The sequence below is a fragment of the Falco biarmicus genome, chromosome 2 (assembly GCF_023638135.1).
Source record: "Falco biarmicus isolate bFalBia1 chromosome 2, bFalBia1.pri, whole genome shotgun sequence".
NCBI classification, from domain to species: domain Eukaryota; kingdom Metazoa; phylum Chordata; class Aves; order Falconiformes; family Falconidae; genus Falco; species Falco biarmicus.
In genome coordinates this window covers 107,801,069-107,822,376 of record NC_079289.1, presented here as the reverse complement: position 1 = coordinate 107,822,376, position 21,308 = coordinate 107,801,069, and the positions used below count along the sequence as shown (strand labels likewise).

General features: G+C 41.5%; 1 long non-coding RNA gene across 1 annotated transcript; it reads left to right on the top strand.

The window, feature by feature from the left end:
* Nucleotides 1-9,703: 9,703 nt before the first annotated feature.
* LOC130144813 (uncharacterized) lies at nucleotides 9,704-20,323 on the top strand. Its single transcript, XR_008820255.1, has 3 exons — nucleotides 9,704-10,473; nucleotides 13,660-13,785; nucleotides 20,228-20,323. It is a non-coding gene; the product is annotated as an uncharacterized LOC130144813 (long non-coding RNA).
* The last annotated feature ends 985 nt before the right edge of the window (nucleotides 20,324-21,308 follow it).

The window sequence follows — 21,308 nt, the reverse complement described above, 5'->3', positions numbered from 1 at the left end:
GCTCTTTGAATGCAATGGTTCAACAGCGAGACAGCCATGGCAGCTTTTACCTCTTTATATCAATGGTGAGGGGAGATTTCCTTATTGCCTACTTTACATCTAGTCAAGTAAGGAGAATGCAGATGAAACCTGCCCCTCAAACACATCCTGGAGGAGAATAAGTAGTTATTAATCCAAGAAATAAAATGTGAAGTACCATGCGGTTTTGCTTCTTATCACCTGTTCCCCTGCTAAGCACTGCTCTCCTAGGGAGTAACGGATTTTCAGGTTCTTGCAGATCAGGTTTCTGTCTCAGGCAGAAATTGTGAGAATCTGGTGTTTCCTTAATGCAGTATAAATGAGATATTTTTAAATAGAAAATGATCATAAATGAATAGTTGGTACACAAATAGCGTAGTGGAAGAAAAGTTAGACTAAATTCTATTGTAGTTACCATCTCTAGCATCTGTTTCTCCTAAGTGATGGAAAGACACAACCCAAAAGTAATTCCCAGGAGCTTACTTCTTGTAAGCTGCTTCTATATGCAAAACGCAGCACCGCTTTAACTTAACAGTAAAATATGTAAGCATTCTCCATTTATGGTTAACATAGTTAACAGTGATGTGGTTCATTCTCTGCATGAGAAAGTGGAAATTCCTTGGTAAGGGAAGAGAATGTTAAGCCATTCAGCTTTCTTAATGACTCATGATCTGACTGTTTTCTAATTATGTTTCTAACTCATTTCTTTTCTATACATAGGAGTTGGATACTTTAATTGTCTTGAAGTGGGACCATTGTAATTGTACTTATTCTGAAGTTATTTAAGTGGGGGGAAACTTGTAATCATTGTTTACAGTATTTCTTTGCTTGTATAACTCCAGAGCAAGCACTTTGTATTTTATGCAAATGTCAGTGGGTGGTGAGGAGAAAAAAAAAGGTTTATGCTAAAGAGGACATACAATTAATCTGAATTTTGCTCATAATTTTTGATAGTTAATAGCAACCTGATGCTTTAGTACATAGGAACCATCTGAAACATCACATTGTGGAATGTAGATACGTAGGCATGTTTTTTAAAAAATACTGAATCAAACCCTCATTTCCTTTTTCTAAAGGTTAGGCCAAGCTCTGTTTTTTGTCCTTGAGGTTAAAACTTGGAAAGATAGTGGGATCACTTGGTGATCTGCTGAAGGACAGAATTAAAATGCCCTTTCCTGTATAGCTTCCATTCTATCTCTTCAAAGCAAAGGTGCTTAATGAATTCAATGTATCACTCAAGGCCTGGTCTCCCCACCTGACTCTTACTCCCCGGAGGCCTGGCTGTTCCCCGCAGAATTACACAGCACAGGCCACCTGCCTGGGAGTCAAATCAAGGAGAGCATCTCAGCATGCTTTCTGCCCTGCAGCAAAGGTATATAATACCAGAAACTTCTTCAGAAGCATCTTTCTCCCTGTAGCTCTTTTTGGCTTTGATGAAGTTTGAAGATCGGATCCACCATGCGTACTCTGTAGTCTTTTGAAGGGAACGTGATCTTCAGCACCCATGCTCAGGTGAAGTCCAGAAGCGCCCAGTTTTTTCCCCACATCTTCTCCATGACCTATCAGGACCTGCTCATGGATACTCCTGGACTCTGCACAGAGATGCCAGACTCATCTTGCATCTGCAAAACTGGCAGAACTAATCCTAGTGAGCATGCCTTTGGTTTTTTGGGGTGCTATACCCAGGGGCAGGTTGTTCAGGAGCACAAGGTAACATTCAGTGTTTCTGGAGAAAATAGCTTGATTTTGCACAGAATAATTAAATATATTGGTCAATAGAGGGGAGAGGCTTATTTGGCTGAGAAGGGAAAACCGTGCGTCGCCCCTGCCCCACAGGCTGCCATGTGGGGAATACATAAATGTAGTTAGGGGCAGACACTGAAAGGCTGGTTTGTTTTTTTTTTTTCCCTGAAACAACATGCTTTAGCCACTTCCTGTAACAGCAGGCAAGGCACGTACTGCCACGTTGAGCATCCTCGCCTGAGGGTGGGCAGTGCAAGTTCAGACCCATAACAACCCCTTCGAAAAAGCCCTTCATTGCGGTAAAGCTTCACTGGCTGTAGCTGCATGAGGGTAAGCGAGGTGCTGTGGTGACGTGGGCTATTAGGGCTGAACAGATATATTCCTATCTGCTGGTTTGGCTGCTGGGTCTGTGTTGGCTGTGCAGCATCAGCCGGCCCTTGGCCACCACCCACCAGGACCTCAACTCTCACCCACTGCAGAACTGAGTGGAAGGTGGGCATGCAGCTAACTCCCTGCAAGGGTCTGGGCCACATGCTTGTTTGTCCTTATTCATTCATCTATTCACTCTGGTAGTAAGCTGTTTATAACATTTCAAAACAGTTTAGGGGATTAATTTCCTTCAAGGGGCTGTTGTTTTCCCCTGGTGCTTTGATAGGTTGAGGTAAACATGGTTTTGTCTGCAAGTAGCTTGAGGGAGAGACTTGTTCTTACAATGTAAGAGCAGAGGCTGGTTCTAAAACAGTCTCCCATCAGATGTGAACTGGTGTCTGCAGGAAAAAACCTGCTACACTGGGGAGTATCGCTCAAAACGTAGACCTGTGATGTGCTAAACACAGTTCAAGCATTCAGTATGCGTGGAATCAAATACAGCTCATTTTCATTTGTAGAATGCTTTGCATCAGCTGCATCCTCGCACTTAGAGAAAAGGGAACTTGCAAAACACCCTCTTTTCTGCCATCATACAAAACAGGGCCTCATCTTTCTAGGGTTTGCTGAGTGAGTGCTTTCTGCACCATCTCAGTCGTTTTCAAGCCGATGTCTAAAACTAACAGAGGGTGCTGGGATATGGTCAAAGCACAGTGTGATCCCAGCATCCCAGTGTGATCAAACTGTGTTTTCCTATTGTGAAGGAGGAAAGGGGAGAGGGATTTGGATCCACTTCTTAGGTGGAGAATGTATTCAATGTCTCTATGAGAAAGGAGGCAATTTATTTAGATGCTAAAATCTGAAACCTCATTTTCAGTTTTAACTTAGGTGAAAGTAGGTTCACGGCAGGTAGGCTGGAACGAGATCATCTTTAAGGTCCCTTCCAACCCAAACCATTCTGTGATTCTTAGCCTTAGTGCAACCGCATTGTCAAATGTACAGAGAACTTCACTGATATTTCCTTTCCCTGATTAAAACATTGATCTTCTCCTGCTGTATACAGTTGGGAAAGATTTCACTAGTGCCCAGTCTTCTCTGACAGCCAGTTCAATATCAGGCAATTGCAAGAGAAGTATAACCTTCAGTTTAGATGCAAAAGTTTCCATTTAAATTCCAGCATATAGCTTAAAGATTTCTGGCTCCTGTTGAGTGACTGACTGACCATTGCCAGACAGGTGCACGATGAATTCTTCGTTAGCCAGAAACCCGTTCCCCAGCTGGAGGCAGTGGGAGCGGCTCGGGCTGCTCCAGGGTTTGGTAGCCCCAGAGAGCTGAGCCACGAAGCCTGAGACAACTGTGAGAAGCTTCCAGCAGATGTCCCTGCCATGCAGCGCTGCATCCTCACACTGCTTTTGGTCTTTGACAGATACCTGCAGATTCATACAAAGTGTGTTAACCTTTTGCAATCGTTATCCAAATTCTTGTAAAGGCGTAAGTCATGAAAACGGTGCCTCATTTTTCATTACATTTTAATTGCCTTAACATACCCATTTCACTGAACCCTCATGAAATCATTTTGAGGTTAACAATGAAATTACTATTTCCCCTTTCATGAATACAGTTGCAGTGAACGTAACCCCGTAGATGTCCAGGAAAAACAGTCTGGAAGAGAAATGAGATTTTCACAGGTCTCTCTTCCCCTTCTCTACTTGAATTTCAGTTGGTCTGCACACTGGTACAGTTTGCTGTGGTGTGGGGCAGAAAAAAAAAAAAAAAGGCAGCCACCTTTAATTGAAGAGACAAAGCAGTTTTGACACGGGTCTGGTTTCTTTTCCTGCTTCACCATAGTGCCACTTTGGGTAGGTGTTGCAAGGCCAACGGCTGAACGGCAGCTGTAAGATTAGCTGAATTCTCCCCAGACACAGCAGCCTGGGTTAGTGGGGCTGAATCATGTCCTGGCTTGAATTTGTGCAGATGTTTGGAGCACATCATCTACCTTCTGCTCAGCTCGGTGTCCTATGCGGAATCAGGGAGAACAACACCGCAGTAACTCCGAGGGTGACAGGAAAACTGATTATTGGTACAACTGTTTGGTGACAAGATGCTGCAAAGTGCATCCTAGTGCACAAAGAGGATAATACAGCTGGGAGTCTTACCATCTACATGAATCATGACAGTGATAATGATAATGAACAAGAGTCCCAGCAGTCTCCCAGGAGGCCATTTTCTCATTCATGTTGTTGCTATGTATATGAAATCCATACAGATGTCAGTCAGGCTTGTCAGTTTTGTCTATTACAAATGACAACAAAAGGATAAACAGAGGAATGCACTCAAATATAGCTGCTTTAACAGCGAGCTCCCCAGGTAAAGGAGAAGAGGTTTGGCAGTATGTGTGGTTAGAGAAAAGTCCTGCTTTTTTTTTTTTTTTTTGTGGGTACAGAGGCTAAAGTATCAGAGTATTTATTTTACACTTGATTTTTTCCTGAAGGTGTCACCTACAGTACTTCAGCAGGTTTGTACATTGGATAAGAACGTTTGGGCCTTTACAGTGAATCTTTCCACTGACACAGATCTGTTTCCATTATCACTGGCAGGTAGTGTTATGTTACTCCAGGAGCTGTGTTCATAGAAGAGCTAGCCCCTGGCCCAAAGTACTTCTAATCCAAGTATACAGGAGAAATAATAGGTAAGAGCATGCATTCCTCTTTGCATAGTTTGAAGCAGGGCAACACAGAAATTCAGGGACTCAGCAAGTCAATATACAACAAGCTTGGAGGGCAAACACAGTCTGAAGCAAGATGTCTCAAACACCATTCCAGGGAGCTCACGACAACATCAGCCTTCTTCCATTCTTTTAAGGAAAGGAATCTGTATTAAAACGGGTCAGCAAAGATTTGATGGGAAACAAATGTCCTCATTTATAATTGCTGTTTGAGCAAAGTGGTAGTGGCAATTCCTAATGATCTTTGTAATACATATCTGTCCTGCAGAAACCAGGGTTATTATTGTGTAAAGATTCACAGAGATTTAGTTCAAACACAACTAATATGTGAACAAGCTCATCCAGTATTACAGAAACTTACTTTGGTTTTATTTCTGAGTGCAATACATGAAACCAGTATCCCACAATGCCTCTTCCATTCTCTAGTTCATCTGAAATAGGGAAATAAATGTTGAGAACACAGAAGAAAACTCAGTGTCATCAGCCTAAGTCAAGGTCCTTAGTGTTGCTTCGTACCTTCTCAGAACCTCTGGTCAGTTGGCATCCACTTCACATTAGTCTGCCTGTGCCAAGGATTGCAACGTACCTGGAGGGCTCTTAAACCTATTTCTGACAATGTTGATGGAATCATTCCGACATTAGTCAGATTACGCTTACAAGACAAGCAAAGATGTTAGCCACAGCGTGTCTTCTTTTCTCAGCATCACTCCCCCATGCACTGTCATGCGAGTAGCAAGTGTCTGTTTAGCCTGGAGAGAAGTTTGTTGGAAGCAGATACTGTAAAGTTAGAGCTGTTCCTGAAGAAGTGTGCACTGCTATGGAAAATGATCCATCCACGGAAGCAGAAATGAGTCTGTGCAATCACAATAAGTGCCAGCTTCCTCTCTGGTTCTTGAATGATTGTGCTGTGTGTAGGTCTGCTGGACTGCATCAATACCTTCTTGCAGCCAATAATTCATTGCCATGCTTTTGGCTCAGTCCTGCTGCTCAGATATGCAAGTGCATGCTTTTGCCTATTTGAAAAATTGGCTATTGCATATGCACACACCAGCACAGTAACAGACTTTACAAGATTTGTGAAATCTGTGTGCCAGCATATCTGTGGGCACTGAGCCCTTAAGCTTCAGAATATTTTTACCGAATATAAAATACTGATAAAATGCAACTGTATGTTTATGTTATGCTTCTAAGAAACATTTCTGACTATGTGCAAACAATCTCACTGGGCAGGACTGCTTTTGGGTTTTTCCTGTTCTTAGCACATAGCACAACAAGGGCTGGGGCTGCCAGCATGCTGAGGTGTTCCCCCAGTACCAATAATTCCAATTAAACAGCAGTGTGAGGGAGGGATTTTGCAACCTCAGAAAGATGTAATAGAAGTGTATTAATTTCTGATGAACTGTTGGGACAGAGAATGTATCTCTTCATACGTTCTGGAGAAGCCCCAAATGTTTCCCATCTCAGTATAATAGCTCTTTTCTTGCTGTCAGTCATCCCAAAGTGAGCAGAGCTGACAGTTGTCAATTCTTTCAGATTTTCCCTTTCCTAAGGACTTTGACAGCTTCAGCTGCAGGAACAACAAACTTATTCCTTTTTTTCCCCCTTTACCTGTTTACTCACACAATAGCTGTCCTCTCACAAGGAGACATAGATTCAGTTCATATCATGCAACATCAACACTTCACCCTCACTTTGCTGAAAAGGATCCGAGGAGCAACACAACATGCTACCTGTTCTTCTCTGGCTGCTGTACGCTACAGTAACCATCTTCCATGCTTTAATTTTGAGAAGCAGTTAGGCATGACAGAAGAGCTTAGGATAGATGCAGATATATAACGATGTGCTACTGAAAACCGATACAATTAGGCAACTGCTACACATCTACAATACCTGCAATACGCATACCAGCAATATAAACAAAAATAAATGGTAAAGAAAGGTTTTACAATTTCCGTGGTAATAAATAATCCAAAGTGAAAGATCTGTGTCTGCATCCTTGTTGCTATTACATTCATGTAAACCAAAAGAACAGTTGTATATCATGCTGTGTATGGATAAAGTTAGTAATATGCAGATTTTGAAGTTGAATTACACATTCTGGCTCAATATAGGGAAAATATGGCATGTCTGGATAGTTCCAAAGGGTATGTGATATGATTGGGAGCCAAATAGTTAAGCCTCTTTGGTAATTTGATTTTTTTACAGTAGATCTCTTATAAACTAACATTGAGTTGACTGTTACCTGCAGTCACTGAGGGCTACTAATTCATTGTAATTCCATGTCTTCATTCTGATTTCTGTGTGTGGGTAAGAATGCTGTATTATATATTTTAGTTTTGAATTGTGTGGCCCTAAAATCTGACCGGGTCAAGCAAAGCCTATTTATTTTTTCTGGAAAGTTCATTAGACAAAAAGCTTTACTAGCTAAAACCTTTCCCCGGTTCTCAGAAGAACTCTTTAATTTTTTTAGTGCAGATTGATAGATTTTAGCTGAAATGTATGATAAACAGGAGCAAAGCTCTTCCTGTAAAAGGCAGCCCTAAGAAAAATGTGGTTTAGTTTTCAGCCTACGTTAATCTTAATGAGATAATTCATGGAGGGCCTGACAGGAAAATCAACTTACTATCTCTATGCCAATTTAAAACAATGTGTATTATCTATCTGTTTTTCCTCCCCTTTATGTAAACACAAAGCTTTCTCTATCCTATACTGAAGATTGGCAGAAAAAAAAAGGCACTTTTTAAACACAGACATTTTAATTGACTTGGAGGAAATTATTGCTGCTGGGAAACTGGTCCACCTCTCTTCGCCTGCTGCTGCTGATCTCCATCCAGCTGGGTGCTTTGCAACCTCCCTTGCTCCCGTGCTGTTTGGCACCGCTGGCTTTTCCAGCTCGTGGAGCATTGAGAGAGCCCTACACACAAAGCAGGGTGAATCATGTGCCTGACCGTATGTGAAGAGTGCACAGTCTGACAATGCCATCCAGTAACATCGTCTTCCTGGCTTATTTTCGGCAGTAACAAACCCATCTACACAGCAATATTTTGAGCTAAACAAAATTGAGAAAGTATCAGGGAGAAAACTGTTCGCGATGAAAGAAAAAGGCTGCATTTGTTGTATAGTGCATTAGTGAGCCAAACTGTTTGGTTCAACCTGCTTTCACCACTGTTGTACCTTTCCAAGTCCATTTTCCAGCTCTTTTATTTTTTTTTAATATGGAATAAATGTTCCGTCTACCATTACATTTAAGTTATTCTATGTGACTATAACATTCTGCTTTTCTCTCTGAGCAGGCTGTGTTCCATCTGAATGGCAAAATGGATAGAGGATTGCAGCAGTTAGAGAAGGAAAAGCTGTATTAGACTGGAGTCCATCATCCTGTAAGGGTATGATATAATACTGTGACAGAGGCCATGTCAGATATTAAATTGATATAATGCAGAAGTGTTTTACACTATCTGAAATTATAATGAGAGAGCAGCCCAGGAGTGGATTTCTTGTTGGCGCAATAGTCAGTTTACCCTAGGAGCGAGAGGTAACGCACAGACTATTACAAGAAACAGACTGCTGGGCTAATTTGTACAACTGTCTTCTCCAGGACCAGCCCTGTGTGTTTGGGTCGCTAAGGTCCCAAGTGACACGCTGTTGCACCACCAGCGACATGCTGCGATCCCCATGTCTCTCGCCAGCCAAGTGGCAAGGGGCTGATTCAGTCCTTAGGGCTTGAAAGAAAATCCTTCAATGCCAAGGGGAGTTTTGCCTGTGATTTCGGAGTAACCTGATGGCAGGCTCTGTGCAGCACCAGAGGGAAGGACAGAGCTCAGTGCTGCGGCAGGTGGCACTCTGTCCCCAGTCAGCCCAGCCCCGTCCCCGCTCGATTGCAGGAAGCACCAGGCAGCTGGAGGTGGTAGGGTTTTGCTTAGCATCTGAAGGCAACTCTGTTGTCTTGCTGGGAGGATGAAAAATCCCATGGCATGTTTGAAGAAGAAGAGGTATAAACCTTTTGGCATCCTGGCTGGGCCCAAAATTAAATGGATCTATTCTACTTAATTTCTCCTGCATTTTAATTGATGCAGTTGTAACTGATGCCTTGCTTCTCTCCCAGACTGAAGCAAGCTTTGAAATAGCCCTTTAAGTGTACATTCCCTCACTCCTCCCTCACTCCTTTTGCCCAACCCCCCCCCCCCCCCCCATTGTCAGATAAACCAACATCTAACAGTGCTTGTTAAATTTGTACTGCACATTAATACAGTTGTGGAAAGTGGCACTGTAGAAATATCCTCTTTCATAACTACTTTCTGTAGATTTTTTTCATCAGAATATAGATCATGGAATAGAAATTATTTTACCCTCTTCTGCTGCTGGAGGTACAGTTGTGAAACAAGGAATATCTGTAGTGCAGTGCTTTGAATTCTCACAACAGTTTTTTTTCTCTCAAAATACTTGTAACAAAAATACATTGCACCAGGTGCCCTGGTTTCATTTCTGTATGCTCTCTTCTCAGAGGTTTCATATAACTCAGAAATGGAAAGTCAAACTACACAGCATGCATTTGCTGCTGCTGAGCATATATATGTAGGGGTAGACTAATAAAAATACCACGTTTCTTCTCAATACAGTGTACATTTCCAATGCTGAGTAAATACTAAACACAATGGCTGAAAGATCCTGTTACTAAGGAAACGAACTCCCATGTTATCTTTAAATATATATACATACTCCTTTTGCTACTAAAAAAAAACTTCTCAAGATTTAGTGAACTGAATTCTTGATGAGATCTGTCTTATAAAAGGCTAAACGTGGTTGCCTCAGACTAGACTGTTGAGTTGACAATAAGAGTAAGAACAGAAGCTGATGGGAAGGATAATGATTTTCAAGTCACAGAGTTTTGGCCAACTTGCACAAAATAGGTGTTAGGACAAAACTTTTCTAAGGCCTGTGTATGCCATAAGTGCCTTCAGAGAATTAATATATGTAAATATTTGATAGTGCCTCCTTCTGAGACAGCTCTTTTTGCTTGCTATGTTAGGCAGACCAATGTATTTCTCTAGTATGGTAATTATTGTTACTAATGAGCCTAAACAAAGGAATGCCCAGCGGCATGGAGTATGGTGTGTAGTCTCTCATCTTGCTGTTCGTATTTATTTCTGTATGCATATCCTTGAAATTAGAACACAACATATACTATATAGCAAGCCAGTGTGCGTAACTCAGTGCTGCCCCAAAAGAGTGAAGAGCGCAGCTGAGGCATTACTTGCACGGCAGTTCTCACCCAGCTGTCTCAGCCACAACTGACTGTTTTTGCCATAAATATGTATTTTGGGGGCCACTCAGCTGTACTTTATACCTAGTGAAAAAAGAAGAGTTCCCTCAGTGGGAGTTTAGTGCTCATGCTTGTGCTGGTGCAGTGTCAGTTTAAGTCAGGTCTGAAAATTAACTCAGCAATACCACCCCAGCAGGAAGGGTGTCTGAAAGCCCAGAGCTTCATGGGCTGACCTAAGCCATCCTTGGAGGCAATCTTTGGTTTCACGGCATGATGCCTGGGGAGTACATATACTCAAGTGGACTGGACAAGTTTGCAGCTTCCTACAACTCACTATACTTTCAGTGAAGTACTACAGGTAATAATAAGGTCTATATTCAAGTTTGTAGGAATTACTTTTTTTAAAAAAAAAAAAATATGTTTAAATAACTCCAGCTTAAATATCCCAGCAACTTGGGACACTAAATTAAGTTGTCTCTGAACTCTGTTATTCAGCCCCACATATTCACTGGCAGTGAGTATCTCTGGAGAGCCCGTTATCGGCAGGTATAAAAGGGATCACAGAATAAGCTTGAGAAACAGTGAAATGGCATTAGGTGAGCCTTCCTCTTCCAAGCGGAGTCTTAACCTTAGTCCATCTCTTACAGCTGTAAGTACTAAGGTGATTCACAAATACTTTTTCCATCCTTTCTGTTACATCTAAAATTTATTGTCCAGAACTGGGGAAATTCACCTGTAGGGCACAAAGACCTCTCAATGCTTCAATGTTTTTTTGTTGTTGTTGTTTTGTTTTTTTTTTTAAACCTGAGACGAGTGCCTGTCCCTTTTCTCAGATCATGTAATAAGGCTGGGAGGTCCTTATCCATGTCCCTCAGTTAACTTGCTCTCTCTCCATGGCTGGAGTCCAAGTACTTTCAGCTCTTTTCAGCATCTCAGAAGTGACACCATTCTGTTCCCATTTTTAGAAAATACCAGTGATACACTGAGTCTCAGAAAAATCCTTGCTCCTAAATAAGCTGTTCTGGAAGAAACTTCTCTTGTCTCATTTCCTTCCCAGCCTCTTCAGAGGTTTCCCTCGTGTGGTCGTAAAGGCGGTACTTGTAATTAGGGAAACTCTTCGTTCCCAGCACAATTGATACAGTCCTTTTGCCAATTATGCCCCAACAGGGATAATAGTATTTTATTATCCTTAAATCCAAAGGATAAATGCATTTTAACTAAAGTGCCCAAACCCAACGCTTAACTGCAATGTAAATGAGGTCTGTCCCATACAGTCGTTTTCCTGGCTTACCAGCAGATGCTGGAGGAACGCACCCTCCTCTTGGAGGCCTCTGTCCATCTGGAGTTCCCAAGCAGCCCTTAGGCTGTGCTTCTTCCTTTTCATCAACAATAAGCTCCTTGCTCTCAAAACCTCCAGGGAACGCGGATTACACACGCATGGAAATGGGATTTTTTGTAACAAGTGGCCAAATGTTCAGGCATCTTCTCTAAAGACATTTGTGCTTCTAGTGAAAAAAAAAAGAGCTTGATCCCAATAAGGAATCTATTTCTAAATTAATAATTTTTAAAAACCCTCAAGTCTGAGATACATTAAAATACAAGGTGACATTTGAATATGTACTGTGGGTCAGACTCTGGTGCTCTAGGGCACATTGAGTACTGTTTTACTTGCAAGTAGTTCCATTAATTTCAGTGACCCAGTTACAGAGTAAGACACCACCCAGCAAGAGAAAAGATGTTAAAAATCTGCCCGCAGTATTTGATGATAATTTGATTTCTGTACTGCCTCCCAGACCCAGTCACCCCATTCTGCTTTCACCACAGCACAGCATTTCTTTCATAGATGCTGACATCTCTAGATGGCTGTCAGCCTTTGTGGTGAAGAATATTAGAACAACATTGTAGCTGTGTCAATAAAGCAGATATACATCCATTCATGTGGAGGATATTTTTTCAGTGGCACTTGTGAAATTCCTTGGATTTTTTTTTCATTTAAGTTTGATATTCAGGTTTCTGTGACTATGGTAACTTCTGTGCATTTGCATATTGTAGGCTGTGCAGCCACAAAACTGCATTGGAGATAATTGATTTTCTCCCAGAAGTAATTTGGTGCTCTTCACTTCAGAGATCATCCTTTGGATTATCGACTACTTATTATTAGTCATTTGCAAAATTATTGCTGTGGCTATGAGGTTCACAGCCCTGTCAGACTTTCGGCTTTTTTTCCTCAGGGTTTGCTTCCTGACCAGGAGGGTTTTAATCCTCTTGTAAAAAAAAAAACAAAACAAACAAAAAAAAAAAAGCCAGCTAGCTCTGCTGGTACCTTCTCCCATAAGGCTGACATTTCAAATCAGTTCTTTATCAACACATGCTTCTTGCTTGCCTTTACGATAGCCTCAAAAAATGTTAGAAAGAGCTTGGTCAGTGATGATAACCTCTGCTGAGCACTGACCTATAGCAAGGAGAGAAGTGTCTCAGGATGACTACAGTATATTAGCAAATAAGTAGTTTGTGCTTGCACTTGACTATACTGTCACCCTTTTCAGTGTTTCACAGTTGGACTAACACTTTGTTTATAATTGCTCAACCCCATTTTTTTTCTGTTTCAAATGAATTTAGAACTTCAGCATAAAACCTTGCTCTAGGCTAAATGGTACATAAACTGCCTGCTGCAATTAATTGTATTATTTAGTCCAAAATTTTCAAAATTATCAAAACAGCTTTTGAAAATTCAGAGCGGTCTGAGTGTGTGAGTCTTTTTGGTTTGGGTTGTATGTTCTTTTAATGACAAAAGGAGAAATTCCTGTTTTAGAAAATGTTCACCAAATGTATTGATAGCTATTAAACTTAGGGCCAATCGTTGCTTATGTTGATTTTCAAAGCATTTAGGACTTCACAGAAGTGGTAATGATAACCTAAATATAAGGGCATGTTTGAGTTTTGGATACTGCTTTTCTCTGCACTCTATTTTCATAGCAAGAAAGTGGCATTTGTCAGGCTCTACAGTGTTCAAACACTGCAGGTAGTATTAGGAGTGACTCAGTGCTTCCATTACCATCTGTGGTTCCCTGCTTGTGCCTTTGATGGTTTCTGGCTTGAAGTTTAGGTAATCACTGAGTAGGAAGGACCTGGGTTTAGTTCTGCTGTTGTATCTGAACTAGGCATAGGGGTGAAAATGATGAAACTGTTGCAGTAGCATCCATGGCAGTACCATGGTACCTTCCACATTATGTGTTCTTTTGGTTGTGAATCAAAGTCCATGAGCTTCCTGACGAGTTCATCACCCTGTGCCCTGTGGTAAAAAGAATGCAGAACTGGGACCCAAGAATGCATATAGTTATACTGATGTCCCAGTCATGGTTTCTGTAGTGCTGGAGAAAGACTGATGTGGAGGTGTGGTGTTTTGGGACAGAACGTGGGATAACAGTAAGGGTTGTGGCTACCAATAACATTTCTTTTGTGTAGCGTTCGTATACATACACATGCAGGTGCGTATTCACAAACCTCTCATTTTCCTCTGAACTGATAGGTTTCTCTTTATTAGGAGCCCTTGTCATCTGCCCGTGAGGGGCTCAGAAACATTCCTGTGCACTGGAGAAGGATCCTGAGTTTCGTTAGTCTCAGCCCGGCCCTGACAGACGAACCTCTCATCCCAGCCACAGATTTCTCAGTAGGGGTGATTCTGCAAACTTCTCTGTAAACTTGTTCCATTGCTTAACTTTTCCAATAGTTATAACATTTGCCTAATATTACATCTAAATTCCCCCTTGCTGCATCTTAAATCTATTACTTCTTGTTCTGTCCTTGTTCTCTAATGAGATTAATTGGCCTGCGTCCCCTTTGTAGCAGCCCTTTGCATATTTGTAGACAGTAATGCTTCCCCTCAGTCCTCTTTGCTCCAGACCGAGCAGGCCCTGCTCTCGTAACCTTTTCTCAGAGGTCTTATTTACTAACTCTTAAATCATTTTTGTTGCTCTCATCTGAACTCTCTCCAATTTCTCTGTCTGTTTTAAAACACGGTGCCCCCAAATGCGTGCCGCTCTCTGAGCGAGGCCTAGCCGATGCTAAGCAGAGCACAGCGATGATCTTGCTTGTTTAGCGTGAGGCATTTGCCTCCTGCTCAGGGACCCTTGCACAGGGGGCGAGGGATGGGTCTGGGGGAGGGGGGTGGCTGCCACCAACACACTGGTGACAGAAATACCAGGGTCCAAGGAGGAAGAGCAAAAATAAGTATCATTTTTTTGGTCACAACCAGTGAGTGGAGGATATATTTATCTTACTTCAGAAATGGTTATCAAGGCAAGGGGGTTTATTCTGGTTTTGTGCCCCATACCATTCCTGACGCTTGCTCGGGGGCTGGGAGCGGAAGGCGCCGGGGTGAGGCGGCTTTGCCAGGGTGGCCCGGCAGCACAGCCATGGCTTGGGCCCCGTGGCCCCGCAGCTGGTAGCTCACTGCCCGAGGTGGGTGGGCACTGTTTCCGAAGCTCCGAAACAGCAGCTAAGAGGTTATTTCCAAATCCTGTGCCAGCTCGCACCAGCGAGAGCTGAGGTGCTGGTACCCTCAGAACTGTGTGAACCCAGGGAGAATGTAGAGAAACACAGCAGGGTGTCACCCATAACAGCAGCCACCTCTGTCTTGTGTAGGAGCTTTTAGCAAAACTTGCGTCTCTTTACAATTTACACCCATGATACAGGGACAGCGACACCTTCCAAGGGGTGCCATGTGACGTACTTAAAATGTCTGACAGGCTTTGGAGCTGAATCCAGACCCTTCTCTTTCAAACATCCCCTGTGACTTTGCAAAGCTTGGAGTCAGCCCTGGAGACCCTCTGACTGGAAGCGCTGCTGAAGATGATTGCTTCTTTCAGAGAGCAAGACAATACTTGCTGACACACTGTTTTGCCTGCGAAGAATTAAAAACTCAGCAAATGAATTCTGCATAAATGTTCCAGTCTCAGACTTTGAGGGAGAATGCAAGCAGTAAAAATACAACTCCATCCCAGGCTCCATTTTCAGCAAAGGCACTGGGCCAGAGCTTCAGCTTTGCTGAGTCCACGTTTGTTAAAGCGGAGCGGGAAACTGGTTATGGCTTCCTAACTCCTGGCCTGGCTGCCAGCCCACAGCCAGGCTGGGGCAGCCATGGAGCTGCTCTGACATGTAGCATCAGCAGCATCTCCAAGGCCTTAGTCACAATGAATATGGATGGACAGTGGTATAAACCGGGCGCATCCCCTGTGCCCTTCTTTCTTTTCCTCATCTCTGCCTCCCCTGCTGACATGACCCTTGGAGCAAAGGTGGCAAAAAAGCAGCAGCACGCTCTGAGGGAAGATTTCGGTGCTGGCAATCAATCATGCATGCAGGTAGCACAGCTTCTCTCTTTTACCTCAGCACCTCTTAAGCAATGCAGACAGAGAATGTGCCCACAATTTACGAGGCTTGTGCTGAATGCAGCCAGCATCATTGACTGCTACGTTTTTCCAGATCGGTGCACCAGTATGCTGCTTAATAGACCTCTGGCATAATGTGCAAGAGTACCGAGCTCTATACCTTAGAGCTAAAAATGAGAAGACAGGAAGAGATGAACAGCATAGTTGTTTTTCATACTGCATGAAGTAAAATTACACAGGAAGTAAGTCACCTCCTGAAAAGACTAGACACAGAGGAGTTATCTTTCTCAGGTAAATTAAAAAGAATGATTAAATGCCAGATAGTTTAGAACATGTATGGCAAATACAGCACAAGTACTTTTCTTGCTAAGAAAGTGGCCATGTAAGTTACCAACTGACTTTAAAACAACAGAGAAAGTGGAGTTACAAAAATTGCTACTGCTAATTTACCTTCTGGCAGGGGTAGGAGAAGCCGGCTTTGGCTGGGCATATTACTTCATACGGTAGTAAAATACTGCAGCTTGTAAAGAGTGCCTGAACATGTGAGGACATGGTGTCTGGGTAGCTCCATGCTTGACTGATGGACTTGCATGGCCATCACAAAAGCTTCACGTATTGGGCAAAGAGCTGTGAAACCCAAACCCACCTGACTGCATAGTCTGCTCTCTTGGCTCTGTAAAGGTATGGGACACTGGATTCACATAGCTGACTGAAAGCAGAGACACTAGAGCAAGGTCTGCAAACCTGTTCTCAAATCTGCCATCTCTTTGGCATTTCTTGTTAGCCAGGGTCAATACACCTGCCAGAGGAAATCTTTTTCCCAGGATTTTCTCTTGCTGTCCCAACACTAACCGTGTACTGCCTCAATCACAGCAGGTAAGCTAGGCCACAATGGTCCCTCCAAAGCATTAGAGGGTTTTTACCACAGCCTACTTAGCAAGTATCTCTATATCAGATCTTGTACCCAAGGAAAGATTTTTTTTTTCACCTGTGTTCATCCCTTTCACTTCTCACCAGCTAGCACATTACTCATATTTAAAGGAAAAATATAATTCATTTTAAAGACTGTCCCACTCTGTATCAATTTTTTTCCATTCATCTCAGCAGATGCTGGCAAGTTGCAAACCTAAATACTAAGGGACAGTCCTATAGGGGACTCATCCCATCTCTAAGCTCTGTGATTCTGGAGTTTAGCAATTTTATCTTTTTGAAGATTTGCCTCCTCCAATAAATAAGTGCTATTGTAATTGTCTGGGGCTTAACTGGAACTGATCTGTACAAAACCTTCCCCCACAACCCTTGTTTCTTCATAAAAGGGAAAGAATAGCTGTATTACAGCAGAACAGAATTGTCTGCAGAGAGACCTGCATTACTGCACAGAGAGCAGTATCACTACCCCGCATGGGTATTGGATGCAATCAAACCTTAAGTTAGGACCTAACAGCTACAGACCTTTCAGCTCCCCAGTCAGTGGGAAGTTTGGGGGAATTTCTTCAGAGGCTCCTGCTCTGTCAGACTCCCAGCATGACCACAAATTCTCTGACTCAGTGGAATAGTAGTTAAAAATAAAGAAGGGTGCATGTGTGTGTGTGTGAACTCATCTCTCTAGTATCCTGGGCCAGAGAGAGAAGCAGAAAAGGTTTTATTATTCAGATCAGCAGCATATAAACTCAGTTCTTCCCTGCTTTGGTTTGGTTACTTCTCCAATTGCTGTCTCAGAGCAATAGGGGAAGAAGAACACCACAGACTAAAATTTTCTGTTTATATCAAAACATAATCGTGCCAACTTAGCCTCTTCCTCCCCCACCCTTATAAATGATGGGGGTAACTTCTACAGGATAGGATAGGAAGGGTTCAAACAGTTGTTGTTTTACCTTGTTCCTTTGAAACTTATACTTCCAGTTGCCTGTATCTACTTTGTTACTCAGCTCCTAACAATGTGATATATCTATAGGCTATCTATAACCTTTTTAAAAAAATAATCTTTAAAGGATGAGTGGGACAGGAAACCCCTGTATCTTTTAGAGACCAACCCTAAAAGCAGATTCCTTCTAAATCCAGCTATTCCAGTTAACAGGGCTTGGCACAGCCACTACGTCTACTATCCCAGACCTTAAAAGATAATTTATTACAGAACTTTGAATGTTTCCTGGCTCAATGCATTTTTTAATATACTGGATCATCTGCATCAGTGTCTCTGTTCACCTTATATTTCATGAGTAAGTAAATTGTGGAAGGTTAATCTTTTCTATAAAAAAATAGAACTTTATGTGGAAGTCAATATTGGCACAGTCTGTAGAAGAACTGTGTCTCAGGTGTCTGGGTGAATGTTTTGTCTGGCCTTCATTGCAATTCTTTTGGTTTTGCTCAACCTTTCTTCTTTCTTTTTTGCTAAAGCTAAAAAAAGAAATTTAATAAACTAACATTAGTATCAAATTCTTTAAATTGTCAAGTCATACTCTGGCTAGTTTTTGCTCCTGCATAGTGCTTTACACCGTGGTGAACATTTATGCTTACAGCACATCCCTTCATGAGTGATTTATAGTGTTTAAAAGCTTAGATGATCTTGTGGGCTTCTTGGTTCCTTGGTGCTTAAGTGGACTCTTGGCTCTGTAGCAGCGATTCCAGATCTAGCAGGCAGCAGTGCTTGATTGCTACCATACTCATCCAAGGACATAACTAGCGGTATGAAAGATTTCTCCAAAGACTGATGCACACAATTAACTGAATTACTTCAACAGGGTGTAGGTAGAATAGATTTAAAGTGGAACCTGTTACTGTGCCAGTGGCTGGATGAGGATCCTGCTGTGCCAGTCGAGGGGGAAGAAAATCCTTCTCTGCCAGTTCTCAATGAAGAAGTTCTTGCTGTGACAGCAGATCTAGCTTGCACACTTGATTTAATGCCCTCAATTACCATATCTTTGTAATTATCATCCATGTCTGATAAGTCTTGTGGAAACTATCAAGTCTTGAGTAGAGGATCTAGGAGTCTTGTAAGAATATAATGTCTTGAATTGATCTTTCTGTTTAATGTTTCATCACTCTGCTACCGATTGATCATTCTTTGAATAAAATGATAGCATAGCTGTATGCCAACACTTGTGATTCATTTTCACTTAGCTAATCAAAATGTTGTTTCACAAGACCCTGATGATGTTCAGGATGCCTTTTAGAAAGTATTACCTTACTCCAGGCTGGCTGACTCAGATGGTCTATTTCTTATAACGTTACCAGACCAAACCCCATGATTTATGAGGCACGCTTTCTGCTAGCAAATAGTTCTTATGGGGCTGCAGAACTGTTTCATTGCAAAGTTTTTCAACTAGTGAGAAATCATTGTAATTTTTTTTTTTTCAGTTGAAGGAACTGTAGCATATCAGTATATCCTTGATCAATAACTGCACATTTTCTCTTTTTACATGAAATTTAGGGATTAGCAGAAGATTTCTAGCCTGGTCTGTACAGATCAACCATTCATCATTAGCTAGCCAAGCCAAGCATCTGTTTTCACTCTGTCTCATGCTGAAACCATAATGCTGAGATTCAGACACTGACGTGTTTTTAGGAGGCTTCTTTTAGCAATGCGAACAAATTAAAAGAAAATGTTTCACTTCTTCTGTAGTCATGAACCATGTTCATGTTTGTAGCTGAACTGAATTTTGAAAACACATACCTATCAGCCATGTATGTGACTTGTACTTTTTTAACGAATACTAGTTGCTCTTTTTACTTATGTAATACTTTATAAACAGTGTAATGGAGTTTGATATGTGCTATAGCAATGAAGTGGTAAGTAAAGGTCACCTTTAGGAAGACCTGGGCACTGAGGTAGTATCATAGAATAATAGAATCATTTAGGTTGGAAAAGCATGCAGCAGTGAGTCAGGATACCCCAATGTAGTTACGAGACTGTAGTTCTCAGACTGCAATAGTAGGCAAATGTTTCATAGGTCTTAGGGACACAGGCAAATTTTACCCAGAAGGCCAAGCATTTTCCTACAGTTCCATGTCCAGTATAATTATGTTGTCAAGTTTTAGCTTTTTTTTTTATATATATATATATTCCATGAGCCTCAGTAGCAGTAGTACCAGGAAATTGCACTGTAGCACTGAGCACTGTCTGCCTACAGCAATGACGAAGTTTGTGAAGGACACAGAAAGCACAGAGCCCCTGTTAACCTTCTGTGAATGCAGGTTTGTTTGTACACTCTGAGAAAGCAATCTTTTTTCCCCCTAGGTCTTTGCACAGTCTCGTATGTTTTCTTTTCTAAAGAGAGAATACAGCACTGTAGTCATTTTATAACTATCATCAGCTTCAAAAAGACTGTAGAAGCATCTGATAGGGCCAGAATTGTGATTCATGGTGTCAGCCACTGCCTTTCCTGTTCTTTTTTATGAAGTGAGTTAAACAGCCTCCCAAACGTTGACAGGTTGGATATAAGCCTGACTCAATAGCTGGTATGGTCAGTGGCTGGAATGGTCACTGGATGGTGTCCTGCAAAGTGATTGATAACCCATATTGGTTTTCATCTTGATTTGTTTTGTTTTTTCTTTTTAATTAGCAATGCCATTATTAACATCTGAGAAAACAAGCATTTCTCTAAGTCCAGTGATTCACCTGTATTTTCCAAAGTGTGATTATTAATATTCTCATTTAAAATGTTGTGCATATGTTTCGCAGACCAATATGTCAGACTTCTAACCATTTGTCTTTGCTTTCTACAGCATTGATGGTCCATTGAGTTAGTGATGCTTGTGCAATTCCGGATGAGAGCTCCCAGTGCTCACGTGGTATCATTTCTTCCTGATTAAGCAGAACAAGTGAGCACCTGATTGACTTTTACCATAAATGCTGACATTCTGCAGCCAAAGGGGAGAGGGAAAAAAATATCTTTGGTAGTGTTTAAAGCACACAGGCCATTTTCAGCAGGGATTTCCATTTCAAGAGATTTGTTAGTGTAGTCTTGGATTAGTGTATGCATCGAAAGCTTTACTTAGGAAGATTTTCGTCCTTTGAGGCACAGACATACCAAAGCTCTTTGTTGTTCCGAATCCATGATTATATGCTGAATAATGAATATTTTTAAAAGCCTTATGCAGCTACACTGTGACACCTCACTAGTTTCAGCCAATCTCACTCTCTTTTTTCTTTTTCTTTTTTTTTTTTTTTTTTTTTTTACAATTCCCAACATAAAACTTTTTGCAAAGACTTTTAGCAATTTAAAAGCTCTTCAGTACCAGGCAACTGAATTGCTGAGATGCTGATTAAAAAAAAAAAAAAAAAGTAATCTTACACTGATTTTGTTTTAGAACAAGCTGACTAGCTGCAATTGAGGTTAATTGACCTTTATAATGGATACACAGGACAGTACTAAAGCTGTATACATAAACTGCAAGTTTATTTGAAAGCAAATTGTGTTAATTGACATTCATTGTGCATCTTTCTGTTGTTTATTGCTAGTTGCTCATGTGAATAGTTTGTTGATATTATAGATAGGACAAACATTTGTTTCAGATAAATAGGATTTTCAGTTGAATAGGTTTTAATTAAATGATCCCCTGTACTCAATTTTGAAACTGTGAAGTACTGTACAGTATGTAGCTAATCCTGTTATCTAGGATCTTATATTGTTGAAACACATCTCACACAAATTTGTTTATTTTTGGCAAATGTGTAAATTCTCTGCCAGTTGTGCAAGGTTTAGGTCTTTCTCCAGAGTAAAATATGAAATTATGGTGCTGCAGAGACTGAGTTTATGCAAGAATTGTAGGTGGTTGGTCTGTCTCACAGGACAAACCAGTGTCA